This window comes from Melopsittacus undulatus, chromosome 9, assembly GCF_012275295.1.
Source record: "Melopsittacus undulatus isolate bMelUnd1 chromosome 9, bMelUnd1.mat.Z, whole genome shotgun sequence".
NCBI classification, from domain to species: domain Eukaryota; kingdom Metazoa; phylum Chordata; class Aves; order Psittaciformes; family Psittaculidae; genus Melopsittacus; species Melopsittacus undulatus.
In genome coordinates, this window is record NC_047535.1 from 36479816 (window position 1) to 36498574 (window position 18759).

General features: G+C 45.9%; 1 long non-coding RNA gene across 10 annotated transcripts in view; it reads left to right on the forward strand.

Annotated features, from left to right (window-relative positions):
- Nucleotides 1-18759, forward strand: part of LOC115945342 (uncharacterized) — a 254563-nt gene that overhangs the window by 112640 nt on the left and 123164 nt on the right. For all 10 annotated transcript variants that reach the window (XR_004549959.1, XR_004549962.1, XR_004549964.1 and 7 more), the window contains exon 3: nt 1126-1301. This is a non-coding gene — a long non-coding RNA (uncharacterized lncRNA). The remainder of the gene's footprint in view (nt 1-1125; nt 1302-18759) is intronic.

An 18759-nucleotide genomic window follows, 5' to 3' on the forward strand; every position in this document is an offset into this window, starting at 1 on the left:
CATCTCAGGGCTTGATCCCAAGGTGCAAACAAAATGGAACTGATCAGAGTTCATTGATGTTTTAGTAAGAGCTTGCAGAGAGGAAAATCAGTGAGTTTGTGAGCTTGCTTACAGTGAGTCAATGGTGTAAGCTGTTTTCAGCCTCTGTATCTCAGTGCCCTGCTGCTGTGTCTCCTGCCAGCAAGTGCCATAGGTGCCTCCACCTTTGTTGGGGAAAGCTTCTCCAGCACAGACTTCTTCAGTCAGTTTGCAGCCATGAAACCATAGTAGCCAAGATCTCCAGGTGTCTGAAGAGATGGTGGCTGGAAGGCATGTGTATGAGAGGCACAGCTACCGAATGCAGGGCCCTAAAACCTGTCCTGACTTGTCGTCCTCTGAGAGATACTGCAAGGCATTACAGTTCTGCCCAAAATTCCTGTTCAAGCTGCTTTAACAGAATGGTTTTCTCAAAGCCAAGGGCCCATCATGTTGTATGGAACACGATGTATGGCATAGTTGGGATTTGTGGTGCCTGGGAAATGAAGTAGGGCCTTCTAGACCGTGCCAAGGCAACACCTTATGTGTGTCAAAACCAGGAACTTACCTGGTCTTTGTTTGGAGGTTTGTTAAAGCTGTAGGACTGATTCGATGCATTTTTTACCAGCATTTGGAAACTAAGTGCCTGTTATAATGTGTATGAAACATATAGTTCTTGTGCAGTGTGAAGCTTGCTGAGGTTTTAAAAGCAAAATCTGTGACTGCTCTCCCAGAGAGCAGGAACATGAGTGTATAAATCAAGAGATTTGAGATTAGCAGCATCTCCAAAAAGGTGGTTTAGTAGCAGGGCTTCCTTTTGGCATTTTACTAATGCATCACAGCCTGAAGTCTTCATCATACTGTTTCATTCCTGCCAAGGAAGCACAGACCTGTTTGGGGGGGGGGTCTTTTTGTGTTTCTGTCTACACACATACATGCTACTGATCAGCCACTGCTCATCAGCGTTTGTGGTTTGAGACTCTGGTTGGCAGTGGCCATCCAGACTGGGCAGAGCACATGGAGAAGGACAGCCCTGCTCCAAGGGGCCTGTGCTCTTTACCAGGCAAGGTGATCACCAAGACATGAATTGTTAACTTCTCTCTTCAACAGGAATGCCAAGTGTGTACCTGGCTGAGAGCACACAGGAACAGCAGTGCTGGCAGTGAAGGGAAACCCACATCTCCCAAGTGCCACCAGCAGCTCCTCCAAAGATTGCTCTGGTTGCTGTGTGAAGTGGAGGCCGTGCTGGGGACAGGGCTTGCTGCAGCTGATGGAGTGTTCTGGAGGTGAGTTGCTCCATCATGCTTCTCTTCTCAGTGTTTCCTTCTAGGTAACTCTGGACATTTGTGACTTTTGGTCTGGAGAGTGACTTTCAGCCTAAAAAGATTATTTGAAATCACCTATTTTATTTCTACAGATTAACTGTGAAACTGTTTTTACAATTACTGGGTGTCTCTGAGGGGTTAAGAATTACCTGCTACCACAATGACATGCAGAAAATGAGTGAAATTCTGGCATTTTCTATAGCTCTGTGTGCCAAGTTGGTGGCAGCATCAACCTGTTAAACCTTGTCAACCTCAGGAAAAGAATGTGAATTCAGCTCAGTTTTATTTTTTGGTGGGTTTCTATTCCGTCTGAATTGAGCCTTGATGAAGTCTGTATCATTGCTGGCCCCAGTGCAGCAGAATCAGTAGCCGGTGGCCTCCGCATGCACACAGGTCTCCTTGTTGGGTGTAACTCTGGGGAAGATTTCAACCTCCTTGTGCATGTGAGGGTACCATTCTCCCACAGATTCTTCCAGCCTCCCTGGCACTGCTGCTCTCCTGCATTCCCCATTCTGTGTGGTTCTGGGAAAAGTTGTTTTTCCCTCTGCTGGCTCAGAGTACTTTCACTCATGACAGTGTTCACATGGTTTGAGTGGTTGTTCCCCCACCATGCAGATATCTGTACGTTTGAGTTTGAGTCAGGTTTGAAGCTTCTAGGAAGGGGCAGGGGGGAATTAAAACACACCCAGACCACAATCAACCCTGATGGGGCACGGTGTTGGATAATGGTAAATGGTAACCAGCTTTTGGTTTAGAGGGGTGTCTCTGTCCCATATTAACAGCTCCCCTTGCCACAGAAAATCAATGCCTTATACTGAAAAACAGATGGGGACTCAGAATTACTTTGGTTTTGACCATCATGTAAATCCCCAAGAGTGAAGTCAAGTTTTTCTCTCCATTATACACTACCAGCAGGTCTTAGAGTGGAGAGTTTGTGAAGGGTCAGCTCTGCTCAGAGTGTCAAGAAGCAGATGGCTTCTCATAGGCTACACATACTGGGAGGGGTGGTGGCTCAGTCACTGATGACACTAAGTCTCTTGAGGTCATTTTGCAACAGTGTTATTAATATATCCCTGGGAGTTGCATGTGAAACTGCTGTAAGAGCATAGGTGTTAGACAAACAGAGGGGTTTGAAGCAGCAGAACCCTAGGGTTCTAGGTTTAACATCAAGCCTGAGATGTGCTGCTACAGGCCCTTGCTGTAGGGTGTATTTGGGATATGCACTGCAGACAGCAGTTGTACATGGTGAATCATGGGGGTCTGGCAAGCTCTCTAAGGGTGAGAAATCCACCTGGTATTTGGCAGTGCAATATTATAGGCTTTGAGTGGTTGGAGGGAATTCAGTAATAGTGGAAACAGAAAACAATGGCACGAAGGAGCCTCTGCAGTTAGGGCCAATGGAAGGGACCTTGCACTGCTCAGGACTGGTGCTGCTGAGAAGACTGTACGAAGTCGGGGAGCAAGGCCAGAGGCTCTGTGCCAAGGGGGAAGAGCAGGTCTCTCAATTCGGGTGCTCTGTTTCCACTGGGTATCAGCAAGCCTGCGTTGGAAAGCTAGCAGTGGGAGGGAAGGTCTTGCATGATGGTACATCACTAGGGCTTCGTTGTGACCTCAGTTTACCTTGGTGAAAGTTGGGGCTGTTCAGCCTGGAGAAGAGAAGGCTGTGTGGAGACCTCATAGCAGCCTTCCAGTATCTGAAGGGAGCCTACTGGGATGCTGGGGAGGGACTCTTCATTAGGGACTGTAGTGATAGGACAAGGGGTAACGGGTTGAAACTTAAACAGCAGAGGTTTAGACTGGATATAAGGAAGAAATTCTTTCCTGTTAGGGTGGTGAGGCACTGGAATGGGTTGCCCAGGGAGGTTGTGAATGCTCCATCCCTGGAGGTGTTCAAGGCCAGGCTGGCCAGAGCCTTGGGTGCTATGGTTTAGTGTGAGGTGTCCCTGCCCATGGCAGGGGGGTTGGAACTGGATGATCTTAAGGTCATTTCCAACCCTAACTATTCTATGATTCTATTCTATGATTCTATGCCAAGGGCTCAAACTTGTGACTAGGAACTGAGAGTCACACACCAGCCCCTTCCCCCAGACCAGCTACCTGTCTGTCTCACAAATACTCAATGTCACCTGCTAATGAAGCAGATGCAGGGGAGGTGTAGAAGGAGATGCTGGAATGAGTTCCTACTGAGGGCCACGTCAGCCAGCACTATCAGGATAATGTGACTGTGATGACCTGACATAGTGTTTGGGTAGCACCTAGTGCCTTAAAGATGTGATCCGCATCCAGGCCTCCTACAGTGATGCACATAAATAACAGTGATTTAATGGCAAGTTACTGCACTGAGTGATCCAAGGGCCCCTTACTGCTGCAGATGGAGTCTTAGGGATGACAATTCATAAATCCTGAGTTATTTACTGCAGGCAACCTGTCCCAGGCAGTAAATCATACTTACATTTACCTGAAGTTAACTTCTTCTTAGAAACAGTAGTGTTGCCCATGAGCCTTTTGGAAGATGTATCAGTTTGTGAACTTGTGGCTAATGGATGGTTTGGATGGGTTCCAAGACATCAGGAAATCAGTTATGCCAATTCTAAGCTTGAAAAAATAATGTCAGTATTTAGTAATGCTGCCCAGAGGCAAGAAGAAAGATGAAGCTACAGACAAGCAGGAAGAAAATACCCTCTCCTGCTGTGCATTACTTACCTCTGGTTGGGCTACATGATCAGTGCAGAGAGGTGCAGTGCTGGAAGTTGGAGTGATTGTTGCAGAGAGCAGGACACCCTCCAGCTGGGTGTAGTGAATTGAGAAAACAAGTCAGGCAGATCAGTGGAATACTTTGATGCCACAAGTCAGGAAGGGGTTGGAGGCTCCAGGCTCTTGCACATTGAGGTTGCATCTGTAGAAAAACATCTTCCTTGACTTACCAAGGAGCAAAGCAATCCAGTAGTCAAGGACAGTATTTGTATGGACTGCAGCTGGAAAGGACAATAACTTGTATATGCAAATAGTTGTATCTGGAAATCAGATATGTTAGGAGATAACAGAAATGTAAAGGCCCAGTTCTTGGATCTTTTGCACCAAGAAATTGCTGTGTAACAAAAACAAAACTGCTGCTGCCTGTACCTGTGGTGCCCACACATTGCAGGCAACTACTTAAAAAACTCTGTTATTTTGGATAATGCACTTTGCAAGATTTGTTTTGTTCTCTATGGGAAATGAAACCTGTCACAAGCACAGCTACTTTGCTAAATGGATTGAGTGTAGCTATCTGCCTGATGTACTCCTTGGGCTTGATGGAGTCTTCTGACAATGTCAAAAAGAGGTAAGAAAAGAAAGGCAAACCACTTGGGTTTTGTACTCCAGTGGATAAAGCAGGACATGGTGAACCCATTTCATTCTCAACATGAATGCAGATTCAAAGAATATTGTTTGGTGTTTCTTTTTTCTGTAAAAGCCAGTAGTATGGGTTTACTTTGTACACTTGGGAAGTGTCACACTCAGGTGAGCGATCCCACCAGGTAGTGTCACTAGCACTTACATCAGACTGGATCCTTCCAGGTGGTTCTTGCAGCAGTCCTTTGTGTTTTCCATGGCAGCTAATGAGGTGCTGGGTGAACTGGTGCCCCTTTCACAGCCAGGCTGACAAAATGTGGTGAGAGGTACACATGTGCAGAAGCATGGCTTCTACACTCTACTCTCCCCACGAGTTTGGGTAGGATTTGCTCAGTAGTTCTAATGGGGGCAAAATGGGTGCATGATGGCTTGAAGGTGAACGTACTTGCCTTTTATTTGGTATTTCAGTGACGAATTAGGAATATCTTTTTTTCTTTTATCGCTGGAACCTGGGTTTGCTTCAGGTTTTGGGGGATTTGTGGGTTGTATACACCAGGAGAGCACTTCCTTCCTTCCAGAGCTCCAGTTAGCTTTCTGAATCCCTGTTTTCTTTCTCATTCTTTGTGTACCATGTCTATACAGACTTCAAGTGCTTCAAACCCTCAGTGGTTTGGTACTTGGGTTTTTCTCGTCTTATACACTGTAATCTTTTCAGCAGTTGCACTGAAACCTCTCTGTTTCAAGTGTAACCAACTGTGAATTGTAACTCAGAAGTGCATGAATAGACCCTGTATATAGAAAGAGACAATTTTTGATATATCACAAGCAGCAGAGTAGATTTGTGTCAGTGGAATTCCTTGTAATGCAACTGCTAATGGTCCTGATAGAGATCTAAGTGGACAGAGCCCAAATTAGATAGGTATTAAGGATGTTAACAGAGGATATGGTGAGCATGAAGTATCAATGATCTTCAACCTTACCTAGAAATCTTGCTAGTTTAGGTTGTTGTGTAGTGTATTGTGTCCCATGTGGAGGAGCATGCTTGTGAGGTGGGCTGATGCCATCCTTACAAAGTTTAACCATGCCAAGTGCAAGGTCCTACACCTGGGTCAGAGCAATCCCAGGCACAGCTACAGGTTGGGCAGAGAGGAGATTCAGAGCAGCCCTGGGGAGAAGGACTTGGGGGTGTTGGTCGATGAGAAAATGAACATGAGCCGGCTTCAGTGTGTGCTTACAGCCCAGAAAGCAACTGTATCCTGGGCTGCATCAAAAGGAGCGTGACCAGCAGGTCAAAGGAGGTGATCCTGCCCCTCTACTCTGCTCTCGTGAGACCTCACCTGGAGCATTGTGTGCAGTTCTGGTGTCCTCAACATAAAAAGGACATGGAACTGTTGGAACAAGTCCAGAGGAGGCCATGAGAATGATCAGGGACTGGAGCACCTCCTGTATGAAGACAGGCTGAGAAAGTTGGGGCTGTTGAGGCTGGAGAAGAGAAGGCTGCGTGGAGACCTCATAGCAGCCTTCCAGTATCTGAAGGATGCTGGAGAGGGATTCTTCATTAGGAAATGGTAATAATAGAGCAAGAGGTAATGGTTTCAAACTTAACCAGGAAGTTTAGTTTAGATGTAAGGAAGAAGGGTGGTGAGGCACTGGAATGGGTTGCCCAGGGAGGTGGTGAATGCTCCATCCCTGGCAGTGTTCAAGACCAGGTTGGACAGAGCCTTGGGTGCCATGGTTTAGTGTGAGGTGTCCCTGCCCATGGCCGGGGGGTTGGAACCAGATGATCTTAAGGCCCTTTCCAGTCCTAACTGTTCTGCCATTCTGTGAATTTCCTGCCTCTCCTTTGTCTGGGGAAAAAAATAAGTTGTCTCCTAAGGAAAGTGTGAATGGCTGAGCCTGAGCTTGTACATGCTGCTGGGCCCTACCACCATGGATGCACATCCTGGAGGTCTGCTCTGCCTCCCTGCTCTGCCAGAGGAGAACATCGCTGCTGGGCAGCCTTGCCCAAGTGATTTCCGTCTGTAAAACAATCCAAATGCATTTCCCCTTGGCCAGCAATTTCTGAGAATTCATCAGTGTGGTCAATAGAGGAGAGGGGGTTTCACCCCTTAGCTTGTGGTTTCACAGTCATTGTTTCAAGTGAGCTCAGCCCTGAGTCATTTAGGGTTTCTTCAGAGTGTTTGTGTGCCAGTGGCCTGGCAGGCATGTGGGTGTTGTTCTGGGGATGGTGCAATCGAGCTCTCTTTCCATGCTTCTGCTGTTGTGTGTGCTAAAGTGGTGTCCTGAGGCCATGGACTTAGTGAGACCCACCTCGTTACAGGCTCTGTCCCTACAATGCTAAATTAGTGGAGTTTTTTTTCCAGAAGTGATTAATAAGGAAGGATAAGACTAAGGGGAATGTGTCCTTTACCCATTATACATGGCAACAGGAGGAGAATACTTCTCTTGTTATAGATGTGCTCAGCTGTCTTAGTGGAAATAATTCATATGAAGCCTTGGGTGATATGGTTTAGTGTGAGGTGTCCCTGCCCATGGCAGGGGGGGTGGAACTAGATGATCTTAAGGTCCTTTCCAACCCTAACTGTTCTATGATTCTGTGATTCTATATCCTGATGGCTTGGGTTGCACCAATAGAAGGCGTTCGTACCACTTCAGCTTGATCTCCTTCCAGTGCAAGAAAAGGTTCAGCAGCAGAGACAGCCTGATTGCAGTACAGGCAGGTGAGGTTGTGCTGGGTGAGGTGAACCTCTGTTGAAGGAATGCACTTCTTCATCTGAAGACCCAAATGCCTTTCCCGGCCCACACAGGAAGGTGAGAGCAGCACCACTGTCCTAACCCCCTTCTTCCTTTCCCTACCAGCCGATGAGTTCCGTTGGACTCAGTTTTCACACCAAAGTAAATTAAAGCTAATGCAAACACAGCAGCAGGAAAAGGACTGGTCATCTCCCAGCACAGCTTCCCTGCAGAGACAGACTTTGGGCAGTTTTGTTCCTTTATTCTTAATTAGAAATAATGATGTGTTTTTCAGGTCAAGACCTCCTTTGCTGTGAAACATTAGGCTGATTTTGACAGTGTAACTAAAAATAGGCATGTGCACACACGTGTGTATGCGTGCACATGCACTAGCAGGAATAAACGTGCAGTGCTCTTTGCTTAATTGTGACCATACTTCCCTCGGGGTGGGGAGGGAGAAGCGCCTTTGCCTCCAGTTACTTGTTTTTCAAGTAAATAGAAAGGAGTTTTCTGAAGAACAGATGGGCTGGAATGAGGAATAGAAATATTTTCAGTCAAAGAGGGGCCAGATGATGTAATAAGCCACAGGAACAAAGTTCAGTTATTTTATGTTCTCATCCAGACCTCAGAGCGAAAATGCCTCTGTTGTTAATTTCAGATTCATCTGCCTTTGAAGGCTCTGTACTAAATGCTGTTACAATACACACGGAGCTAAACTGAGCAAATGGTGATTGAGCAACAATGGAGGAATATATTTGTCAGCACTGGAAGCGTTTGGGTAATGTTTGCATGGCTGATGATAGGCCAGATTTGCATTGATTATTCTGGAGGGAAAAGGGTGTACCTTGAATAACCTTACTGGAGGTCCTTAAAATTTGCATCTGCCTGACTGAAGTTGGCTTTTGAGGTCTGGCATTTGAGGGCTCAAATAGCTGCTCATGGATACTTATACAAGTATGGCTAGCTCTTACACTGGTGGCTGTACTTTGTCCTGCTTCACTTGCATGCATAGCTCCTGCTGGTGGGGGCTTGTAGATGTGTGTGTTCACCCTCCTTGGGCTATTAGGGACCTCTTTCCATGGGCAAAACAGGAAGAAGCAGACATGATGCAAGATCAACCACTTTGGTCGTGTTGGTTATCATCACTGTAGCCTTTGAGAGAACTGCTAGTGAAATGATTGTTGGTATCCTGAGTCATAGATCCTTTGGGCAAGGTTGTCAGCAGACCTGGGTTGTGTCCCAATAGGCAGAAGGTGGGACAAGGCCAAGACAGAGAAAGAGGAGAGAGGGATGGGGATCCTGCTCAAGAACTCAGTGCAATTTGGTACTTCTAGTGATGAAGTATGACTGTAAGATTTAAAAAGATGGTAATTGGAGCTGTTGATGATGATCACTTAACACTCAAGCTGGTCAAGCAGCAGCTCCTGGGGGAACCTGAGGTTCCCCTTCTTATACTTCAGACCCACAGGGCTGGGATGCAGCTCTGTGAAGTGCTGGTGTCCCAGAGCTGGCTAGGAGGAGCACAACAGTGGTACTGCAGTGGGAAGATGCTGTAGGAGGTGCAGAAACTCTTGCAGTGGGTTTAAGCACTGAAGTTTTACCAGTCAAAGATGTGTTCAGAGAAAGGCAGGGAAAGTGTGTGATAAACACCTGGTGGAGAAAATTACATAAGAAATGCTGCAAAGGATCATAGGAAAGACTGTATGTGAAATGAGGGGCTCAGGGGTGACCATGTACCTGCAGAAGCATTCTCTGTCTGCCTCTACAAAGGTCCTTTTCAGGACTCAATTTATCTTTCAGTTGGAACAAAATTTCATGCTGTTTCAGTATTGATCAGACTGGTGCCAGTAGCTTGTGCAGTACTCTGTGCTAGTACTGGTTATGTTCTGGTTAACTCCTTTCAGAGACAACAGTGTTACCCATGAATCAAGCAGAGCAATTTATTTGCTAAGAGAAGCCTAATGGATGGTTTGGACAGCCTCCAAAAGCACAGCTCTCCCTGTCTGAACAGCCTGAAACATTTCAGCACTTGAGAACACAATCCAGAGATGGGCATGGCTGAGAGCTGCACAGAAAACTGAAGGACCGAGATGGCTTTTCCCTTTCTCTGCTTCCTCAGTGTCACAGGGAGATTTTACTCCTAAGGGAGAAGGATTTGGGAATTCAAATCCAGCCCAAATGCCATTGCCCCAGGTCCATGGCTTTTACCTTCTAAACTTCAAGGGTTAGAAACCACCTGAAAAGTACTGTGATGCCTTACAGGTGCAACATGTCCTGCGTCCCTGTGTGGCTTTACTTAGGTTTGAATTAGCACATCCTGAAGTCTGAAGTGGCAGTGAGAGCTGAAAATGATCAGAAAGCAGGGCAATGTAAGACACAGCTAAGGGGAGGTTTTGATTGGTACAAGGTGCTTTTAGCTGTGATTACAAAATAAAGTCCAGTAAAGATTAGCCTGAAAATGCACTTTTGAGGGCTTTAGGGTGTGATGGGTTGACCTCAACCAGCAAATAAACATTCACCTGGCCAGCTGCTCACTCCCTTGCCCCAGTGGGATGGGGGAGAGGGCTGGAAGAGGAAAAGTGAGGGAAAACTCTTGGGTCAAGATAAAGACAGTTTTAAAACGGAAGGAAAAAACCCCTTCAGGCACACACATGACAAAAGTGCTGCAAAGGCAATCATTCACCATCCATCAGCAGACCAATGTCTAGCCAGCATCTGAGCAACAGCTACCCTGGAAAGACAAACCCATCCTTTAGTCTCACCTGTGTCCCCTCCCATCTCCTGTCCCATTCCCAGCCTACTCACTGGTTGGGCAGTGAGAAACAAGGAAGATCTTCATGTTCTGCAAGCACTGTTCAGCAGAAGCTAGAACACTGGTGTGTTACCAACAGTGATGAAGCCACAAATCTGAAACATAGCACCATACGGGCTGCTAGGGAGAGAATTAACTCATCCCAGCCATATCCTGTGCACAGGAGGTTGGAAGGGAGAGGGCTTTGTCAGGTGCATGTCTTTGTCAGGAGCTGGGGAGCACAATTAAGGGACTGTATAATGCTGCCCAAAAGGGCAGTAGGAAAACAATATTAACTGCAGGCCTGGACACAAAGACAGTTTCAGCAATTCCAGCAGTGGTTTTGTTTGGTGATACATGGCACAAAACAGGAGACAGAAAACCAGTGTTAGTAGATGGGTTGAGGATGGAGTATGTTTGGGTGATGGCAATAGCATTTGTTTCTGAAGGCTGCAGTGGGCAATAGCATCCAGGATCAGTTTGTACTGCTCTTCTGCCTGGACAAAGAGGTGCTGTCAGCCAGCAGAGAGTAATGCTGGGTAAGGGAAGGAAGCCTGGTATTTCCTAAGGTCCTACAGGTGGGTTATTTCCTATGGAGCCCATTTTTCATCTGGGAGGGTTAGCTTGGGGTATGTCAGTTCAAGAAAGGCTGTTTGTGGAGCATGCACTGCTCTTTTCTGGCAACCCAGCTTGAGTTTGTCCAGATGATACCCGTGTTTGCAGGGGCACAGTATGTGAGCATGTTGGGTAGCAAGGCAATGTGGGGTTGTGGTTCCTTTGTGTTCTGCTATTAGGAGAGGATGCGCTGTGAGTGGTGAGAGAGCTTGAAAATTTGCTTGGCCAAAGGGCAGAGAATTTATTCCATGTCCATTCTGTATCATAGCCATTGATTCATGAGTTAGTGCTGACTGATGGGAGTGTCTCACCTTTGATATTGTCATAATTGAGCAGTAATGGTCACTTATCCTCGCATAGTTTTGTTAGGAAAAATGCCAAATGGATACAGAGTGCTTCCAAACCAGAACACAGCAGTGATGGTTGTGTGATGTTGCAGGAGGACAATGTTTTCAAGGGAAGAAATCCTCACCCAGGCATTGTAAAGGCTACTTAGAAGCTCAGATGTGTCTGCTGCTCCATCCTTTGGCTGCAGACAGGAAAGGCCCTCATGTGCTAAGTGTAGATTCCATGGAAGGAGAGAGATAGAAGTCACGTAAACAGAAAATACGTATAGGAGAAGGAGCAGGTTTATGTGATGAGGTCTTGAATAGCTGCCAAAAAGCCAATCTGTGTATTTAATCACTTGGAGGAATCCCAGATCCTGTGTGGTGCAGTGAGGGTCCCTTGAGATAGAAGTATTACTGCCTGTAAGTAATATTCCTGTTTACTCCCACTGATGCTTTATGTAACAATCCTGCTCTGCCCCTGACTGCCTGTCAGAGCTGAAATAACTTTCCTTCTGATGGATGTCCTCATGCTGGAGGGGAATTGTGGGGGTTTTCAGTGTGAAATGGCTAGCAGCAAGAACAGGTATTCTCTCTGTGCTGTCTTCTAGAGCAGCGTGGAGGCTTGAAGGTGGATGATGAAGATCCAGGCACTGAGCACTGCATTTATTTGTCCTGGATGTTTCTTTACGGGAAGTAAGGATTATGAGAGCAAGAGTCTTTTACTCTGGGAGAGAGACTCTCTGATCACTCAGTTATTTCTGGGAGTTTGCTCATTAAAATATGGAGTACAAATCCTATCATTGTAATATCTGCTGTTTTCTGACTTCCTTGCTGTGTTGTGTTTCCATTAAGTGTGGAAGGCAAGGCTGTTTATGCTAGGAAGATGCTGCAAAGGCAAATGTCCAACTGTGTCCGTAGTATTGAAAACCCAGTGATTATATTCCAGCCACTCCCAACCTAAACCCCAAACAACCACTCAACATGGCAGCAACAGATGGAGGGATATTTAAATTGACTTGAATAATTTAAAAGCCATAATCCCTTTTAGTCCCTGTCTGCAGATATTGCTGTGTATTTTTTCCCCTTCTGTGAGAAGTGGAAGGAACAGCACTGTTGGAGAGATGCTGTGGCTCAGTGCTCCAGGGAACCATTGTGTTGTGGGTGGGACAAGAAACGTGCAGCAGCACCTTGAAATGGTTAAGGGTGTCAGCAAACAGGTTCTGTCAGGAAAGCTGCTTTGAGGATGCAGCAAGCTAACCTTCCAGGACTTGCTGAGGGCATGGCTCAGCTTGCATTTAATGAACAGCAAAGCTGTGGTAGAGGTAGGCTCTGATTCTTTTCTAATCTTCTACCTTGCTCTAAGATTTACCAGGACAAAACTCACCCTGAATCATTCTGAGCCATTTCCCTTGGCTGGTGAGTAGAGGAAGAGAAGCAGCAGCTAAAGCTTGACCTTGTTTAGAAGAACTCTAATTATTTATGTCCTTTTTATGGACTGCTGCTGCCAACAGCTTTCTCTCACTTTGCGGTTGTGGGTCTCACTGCCTGCTGCTGCTGTGTGTTCAGCTGGGCAAATATCGCATGCCATATTCCATGAATATATTCCCTTCATCAGAAATGAAGATCTTTTTCAGCTGTGTTTCTCTCTTCATCTACACTCTCTCCCCCCATCCACCATATCCCCACCAGTAAGACCTCCTTGCTTTGCTCGAGACTAACATGGCCTGAAAATTCAGTTACTTTTCATTTTATGTGACTGGATGTCTGAAAGTTGTGTTTTCATCCCTCTTCCTCAGCTCTTCCCAGTGAGCTGTTGTGAGACGTGTCAAGGGATAAACCTAAGTTGCATTCCTCTATTCCAAGAAATCTGGGGTCTTGGCTGCACTGTGAACACCTGCCCAAAATAGGACACAAGAGACTGTTACACCCACCAAATGCTTCCTCATCAGGACATCACTGTGCTTTGTACTGTCAGAATGTAATGGAAAAAGTACACTTTTTGTGTGGACACAGACATAGAGCACAACACAAGTTATACTTGTTTAAAATAAAAAGGTGGGGGTGGGTTGTTGGTGTAAGTGTATCTACACATGGGGCTGTTGCCAGCACGGCTCCATCGGTGAAGGATCACACCTCTTCATATCCCTGCCTCGCAGAGCTGTGCTGGCAGAAATGCTTCTGCATACATCACTGGTTGTTGCCTGAGTTTTCCCTTTAAAAGGACTCTGCTGATGGGAAGCAGGGAGAGCGAGAGACCTGGCGTGAATTCCATCACTTCACCCACAGAATAGCTCCCGTGGGAGAGGATAGACTAATAAATGGGGTGTGAGTCTGAGATACTGGTCCCCTGACAAAAGTACGTATTGGTTGAAATGGTGTGAATCCAGGCTGCTCTTGTCTCTCTGGTACTATTTCAGTTACATGATTCTCATTGCAGCTGGAGCACAGCCATGCAAGTTTGGTCCTCGGTGGGAGAAGAGAGACATTGTGTGGTCCCAGCTCTCTAGGGCAATCCTCAAATTCATCCTTGCTCCAGGGCTGCCTTGGCTGTTTCAGGCTTGCCAGTGGCCCCTGACTTTAATGAATTTAGCAGTATCAGAGAAAGCACCTGCAAAATCACCCAGTGACACAGGTTCGCAATGAAAACGTGTCTGGGCCTAAGCTTGCTTTGGATACATGGTAATTCTCTATATTTTCTTTTAATGTCTTCATGGTTGTGCTGAGGTAGTCCTACACCAAGTGCAGAATAAGGCCTGTTCCTGCCCTAAACAGCTTAGAGTCAGGAACCACACTGAGTGGATCATTGATGTGGGATTGAAAGGATCAGCAAAGCGGTCTTGTTCTCCAGCTCCCTTCACCATACATACAAATCCAAAGTGTTACAAAGTCCCTCTTATCCTCTTTCATATCCTATTTTCTGACTTGGAACTGTTTGCTCTTGAGCACATGAGCTTGGAGGTCGTTGTCCATGTCATCTTCAAAAGAGACTTATTTTCTGCTGCCTGGAGCACCAGGATCTCAAGCCATGTCTTCCTTCTCATTATCCACACCAATATCTAAACCTTTCCTTTGATGCCACCAAGATCCTGATGCCAGAGAATCTTTGCTGCAGTCGCTTCCATAGTTAAGACAATGAAAACTGTCAAGTTTTTACCTGTTTTCTTTGACATACCAAAGTGTTCCCCAAATACTCCTTTTCTTGCACTTGAGGACTGGTCTGATGCCATATAAGGTCAGTGTGTTCAACTTGGATTTCGGGTTTCAGTGCAGAAGTTTTGTATTCAATTAACTCCAGTTTGGATGCCTCTAAAATTCCCAATATGCAAATGTCCTAAATTTGGCAGAATTGGACTGGAAATCTCATTAGAGCAGGCTTTTATGTGCTGTGTCCCTGACTTCCCTTCCAAATAAGCTGTCTTCAAAATACTTTGTGGTAATTCTCTTGGGTTTTTTGCTTTTGTGTCCTTGCCTTTCCCCAGAAAAGGAAGAAAAGAAAACAAGCTGGAGAATGACAAATGCAAAAGTAATTTGCATTAAGTGAATTTTTTTCAACCTCCTGCACAGGTTTGCTTCAGATCAAAGTTGAGGCTATTCCCCAGTGCCTGAGGATATTTAGTTTCCATGCTTGCAGCACAGAGGATGGTGGAACTAATATGAAGTGATGCCAATGCCTGTTTGGACATTACTTGGATCCGTAAAAATGTGCTCACTGTTTTCCAAGTATAAAAAGCCAAAAGAAACCACCTTGAGGTGCCATGTGATGTTATTTGCTTTGACCCAGGATATCTAAAATGAAAGGTCTCTCTGAACACCGGGTGTTCAAAATCATCCCACTTCTTTCCATGTATGTGTGAGGAAGGAAATGTGGTGTTTACAGGGGCACGCTGAACTTCAGCTTGTCTGTTTGCCTCTGTGTGCCCAGACAGAATTTCCCGAGTGAGATTGGTTTGGCTGCTCTAGTCCAGCTTTTAAAGGTGAGCAAACAGAGTGCTCTTCTCCCGGATTACACAAATTGAATCTTCCATTGGAAATGTCAGGAAGCAAAGCAAGGGTTGGGAGGCTCTTCCCAGATGGGCTCACTGGTCGGGTGAAGTCTCAGGTTGATTTTGAGGGGATCTGTCCGGGCCCTGGGAGGTGCTGCTACAGTTGGTTGTAGCTACACACAACTGTGGTGTGTGTACTTTGAACATAAAACATGAGCTGCTCTTATTTCTAGCCCTTCATGTGGACTGTTCTTGTCCTCAAGGCTTTTGAGTACCTGTGCAGTTTGAGACTGAGGGAGCCAGGACAGTTAGAGGCTGGACCATGGATACCAGTACCAAAAAGCAGTGCCCAGCTGGATTGAAACCTCAGAGCTGCTTTGTGCTTCATCTTGCCTGAAATGGGAATCACAGGATAGTTTGGGTGGGAACAGCACCACTCAGAATCAACACTTTGTGCAAATACTGGGCTGATACACTCGGGAGCTGTTAGTTGGTGGACACACATCTCAGAAGGTATCTGAGCAGTTCTCAGTCTTGTGCTGGGGGTTACAGTGTTTGTCCTGTTTTCCCACCATAGCTGTTGGTTTGGGGTAATGAGAGAAGTGGAAGGGTGAAATGCTGTGACTAGCACTGACTGTTGAGCAGTCTCAGTTTTGGCTATTTGGAGATCAGACTAGCAGCTGCTGGTCATTAACTGACATCAATACCCTGCCTAACCTCTGCTCATTCTCCTTACAGAACTTAGCATCAGGATGCATCACTCACAGTTCAGATAGAGCAAAGAGAAATAGCACTAATGAAGACCAGGAAGGATGCAAGACTGGTGATGTGAAAGGAGAAAAGGTCTCCATGAGCAAGATGTGCACCAGTAGAAATAGTATGATTATAAACATGAGCATGTTGGACATCTATAAAACAACTAAATAGGTGGCGTGAGTTGAAACAGAGGAAAACCAGAGCACATAGACAGCTCAACCAGGAGGGGAAAGCCAATGCAGTCTCAGCTGATGTTCTCTCCATTGTCTTCCAGTGGAGTTTTAAGTGGCAGTCACTAAAGATGGGATGCTTTTGCTTATCCTCTGTGCAGCCTGGGAGCATAGCCCTGGATGTGAACACAGCCTCCATCTTTGATATGTAGGAACAAGCTCTGATGTCATTGCACAGGCTGGCTGACTTCATAAGCTGCGATCAGAGCCTCCCTTGACTCTGTATTAACACAGCTGACATTTGCAAAAGCAGGGTATCATGCAGATATCTTCAATTTGCAGGTGGGCACCTGTGCACAGGGGAATATCCATGTCTGTCCAGGTTGTCCAAGTCCCAGTCTCAACTGACAGGTTATTCTTTCAGTTTAAAAATTGCAACACCCTTTCCTTGTCCACCCAGAGGAGGAACTTTCTTATCCTTCCTACAGTCCTTTACAGGATCGCTCACCCTCTGCTATCCTTCATGCTGCTCTACACGTGACTCTGGGTTTAATCTGGCCTTGCCTGAACAGCCTGTTTTTCTCATGGAGGTGGATGGTAGGGGGCTAGGGGCAGATGCCTAAACTGAGCATTTCTGAGTGTGGACATGTAAAAATCATTCTGTGTTCAGGGGTGTTTGCTGTACCTGTTACTGAAGCTTGAAACAGTTCCAGGTCTGGCTTGATCAAATAAAGGTGTCTAGTCTATTGCTGCTTCCTGCTGTAGGGATTACTTCTCCTTGGTGTGCTGGGACTCACATGTGGTGACACTCATCCTGTTTAATCCCAGGGACATTATCCCTGCCAGGGGAGGGGCTCCCCAGGCAGCCATCTGTGCTCTTCCTACCTTGACGTTGCCTTGTATCCCCTTGTGACTGAATGAAATAGGGAGGATTAAAAGCAGGAGGAATATGTCTGTGGAATGGCAGGTCACTCTTACAGCAGCAGGGAGGTCTACTTGGCTTTTAAATGAAAGAGCCACTAAATTGCTGTTTGGTACAGAAGTCATTAATTAGCAGTCAGTGTCTCACTGGCCCAAACTCAAGGCTTTGCCTATCCAGTTTAGTACACACCAGATTGCTCAGATATTTTGGTATGCATTGGAAGCGTAGACCCTTGGCTCTCTCTTTATTATTATTATTACTTAATTTTTAATTTTATTCTTTTTTTATCCCAAGCAATGGGAGCATTTGGGTTTAGACTTGGAGCGTCCTTACTTGAGATTGCCACTTGTGATGCAAACAGCAATCCTTTGGCGCTCGCCTGGCATCCGTGTGGGTTAACAGCTAAATCCAAACAGTGTCCTCTGCTGTCTGTGCAGTAGGGCGTTCTCCCAAGTGTTCATAGCCTTATTTTACAACCACAATTTCTTCTAAACTTAGCAGAGCATACACTTTGTCAGGAACTGTTCTCATGCCAAGTTTCAGGTTTCAAAGTATTGCCATTTTTGAGCTATTCCCTACTTCTTTCCTTCTGTGTGTCTCCCTCACACTTGCACACAAAACTTTCTTTTTAATGTAGAAGACTATATTTTTTTCCACACATTTGTAACTTAAAACATCTGAAGAGGTTTTGCTCCAAGTTTATATTGAAGAGAAATAATGAAAGCCAACACTGGCAGAGAAAGCAGTGTGAAAAGTTGCAGCTCAGAAAATTCAGGAACTTTATGGGCATTTCCAGAGAACTAAAATGGAAGTTCTTGCAGCCTGCCTTAGCAGGAATCCATGTGTGATAGTGGGATTATAGCTGCTGTAGCACAGAGTAGTACTCCTGTTTGGGCAACTTAATGTGCCTTATAAAGCAACGAGAAGGACTTGCTGGCAGTCCAGTTGGTTGTTGTGATCTTCAAAAGCACTGTGAAGTCTGAGCATCTATGTATTTGAAGATCTAACTGGGAGGACTCTGCTGGGAGTTTCTGGCCTATGAACAGTTACAATCATCTGGGCTTTCTTCATACAAGCATCATCACGTCAGCTGCCTTTTGGATAACTCTGCCTGGCCTGGTGGAATCTTCCACCATTCCCTGACATCGTGGGGTTCGTTGACTGGCTGTCCCCCTAAAGAAAACTGCCTGGGTCTAGGTTGTCTAGAGGCTGGTAGGCTCCATTTAAATCTGTGTTTCAGAGGAGGGCTCTTAATCTATGTCTAAATGTAGCATAGATATTTCTACGTATGGCTCTGAGGCATGGTGCTAGGTTTTGATGACCATGGGGCTGTTGATCAGGGCAATGAGCTGGACTTTGATTTTCATCAGAAAGTGAAGTTTCTGCACTTTAATATCCCATGAGCCAGATGCTGCCATCTCCTGCGGATACTCCTCCAATCCCACCCTGTCCTCTGAAGCCCCCCAGCAACTGTTTTATGAGTAAAGACAGACATATGGGTTTCAGTTGGTGCACATCTTCTGTGGGTTTGCTGGGCTCCATCACAGAGTTGCTCTTTCATCCACCACACAGTTGTCTACGTGGCAGAAAGTATAAGATCTGTCAGACAGGACTTAGGAAATAGTTCTTGGACTAGGACATACATCTTCTGTGTGCTTTTTATGTAACAGAAATGGTTTTCAGCTATAATCTAGAATGCTGGGACCAGGGTGACAGCTGGGCTCCACAGCAGAGTGCAGCAGCTCACAGATATAATGCTCCCGTGTGGCCCTAGTTTATATCTGGAC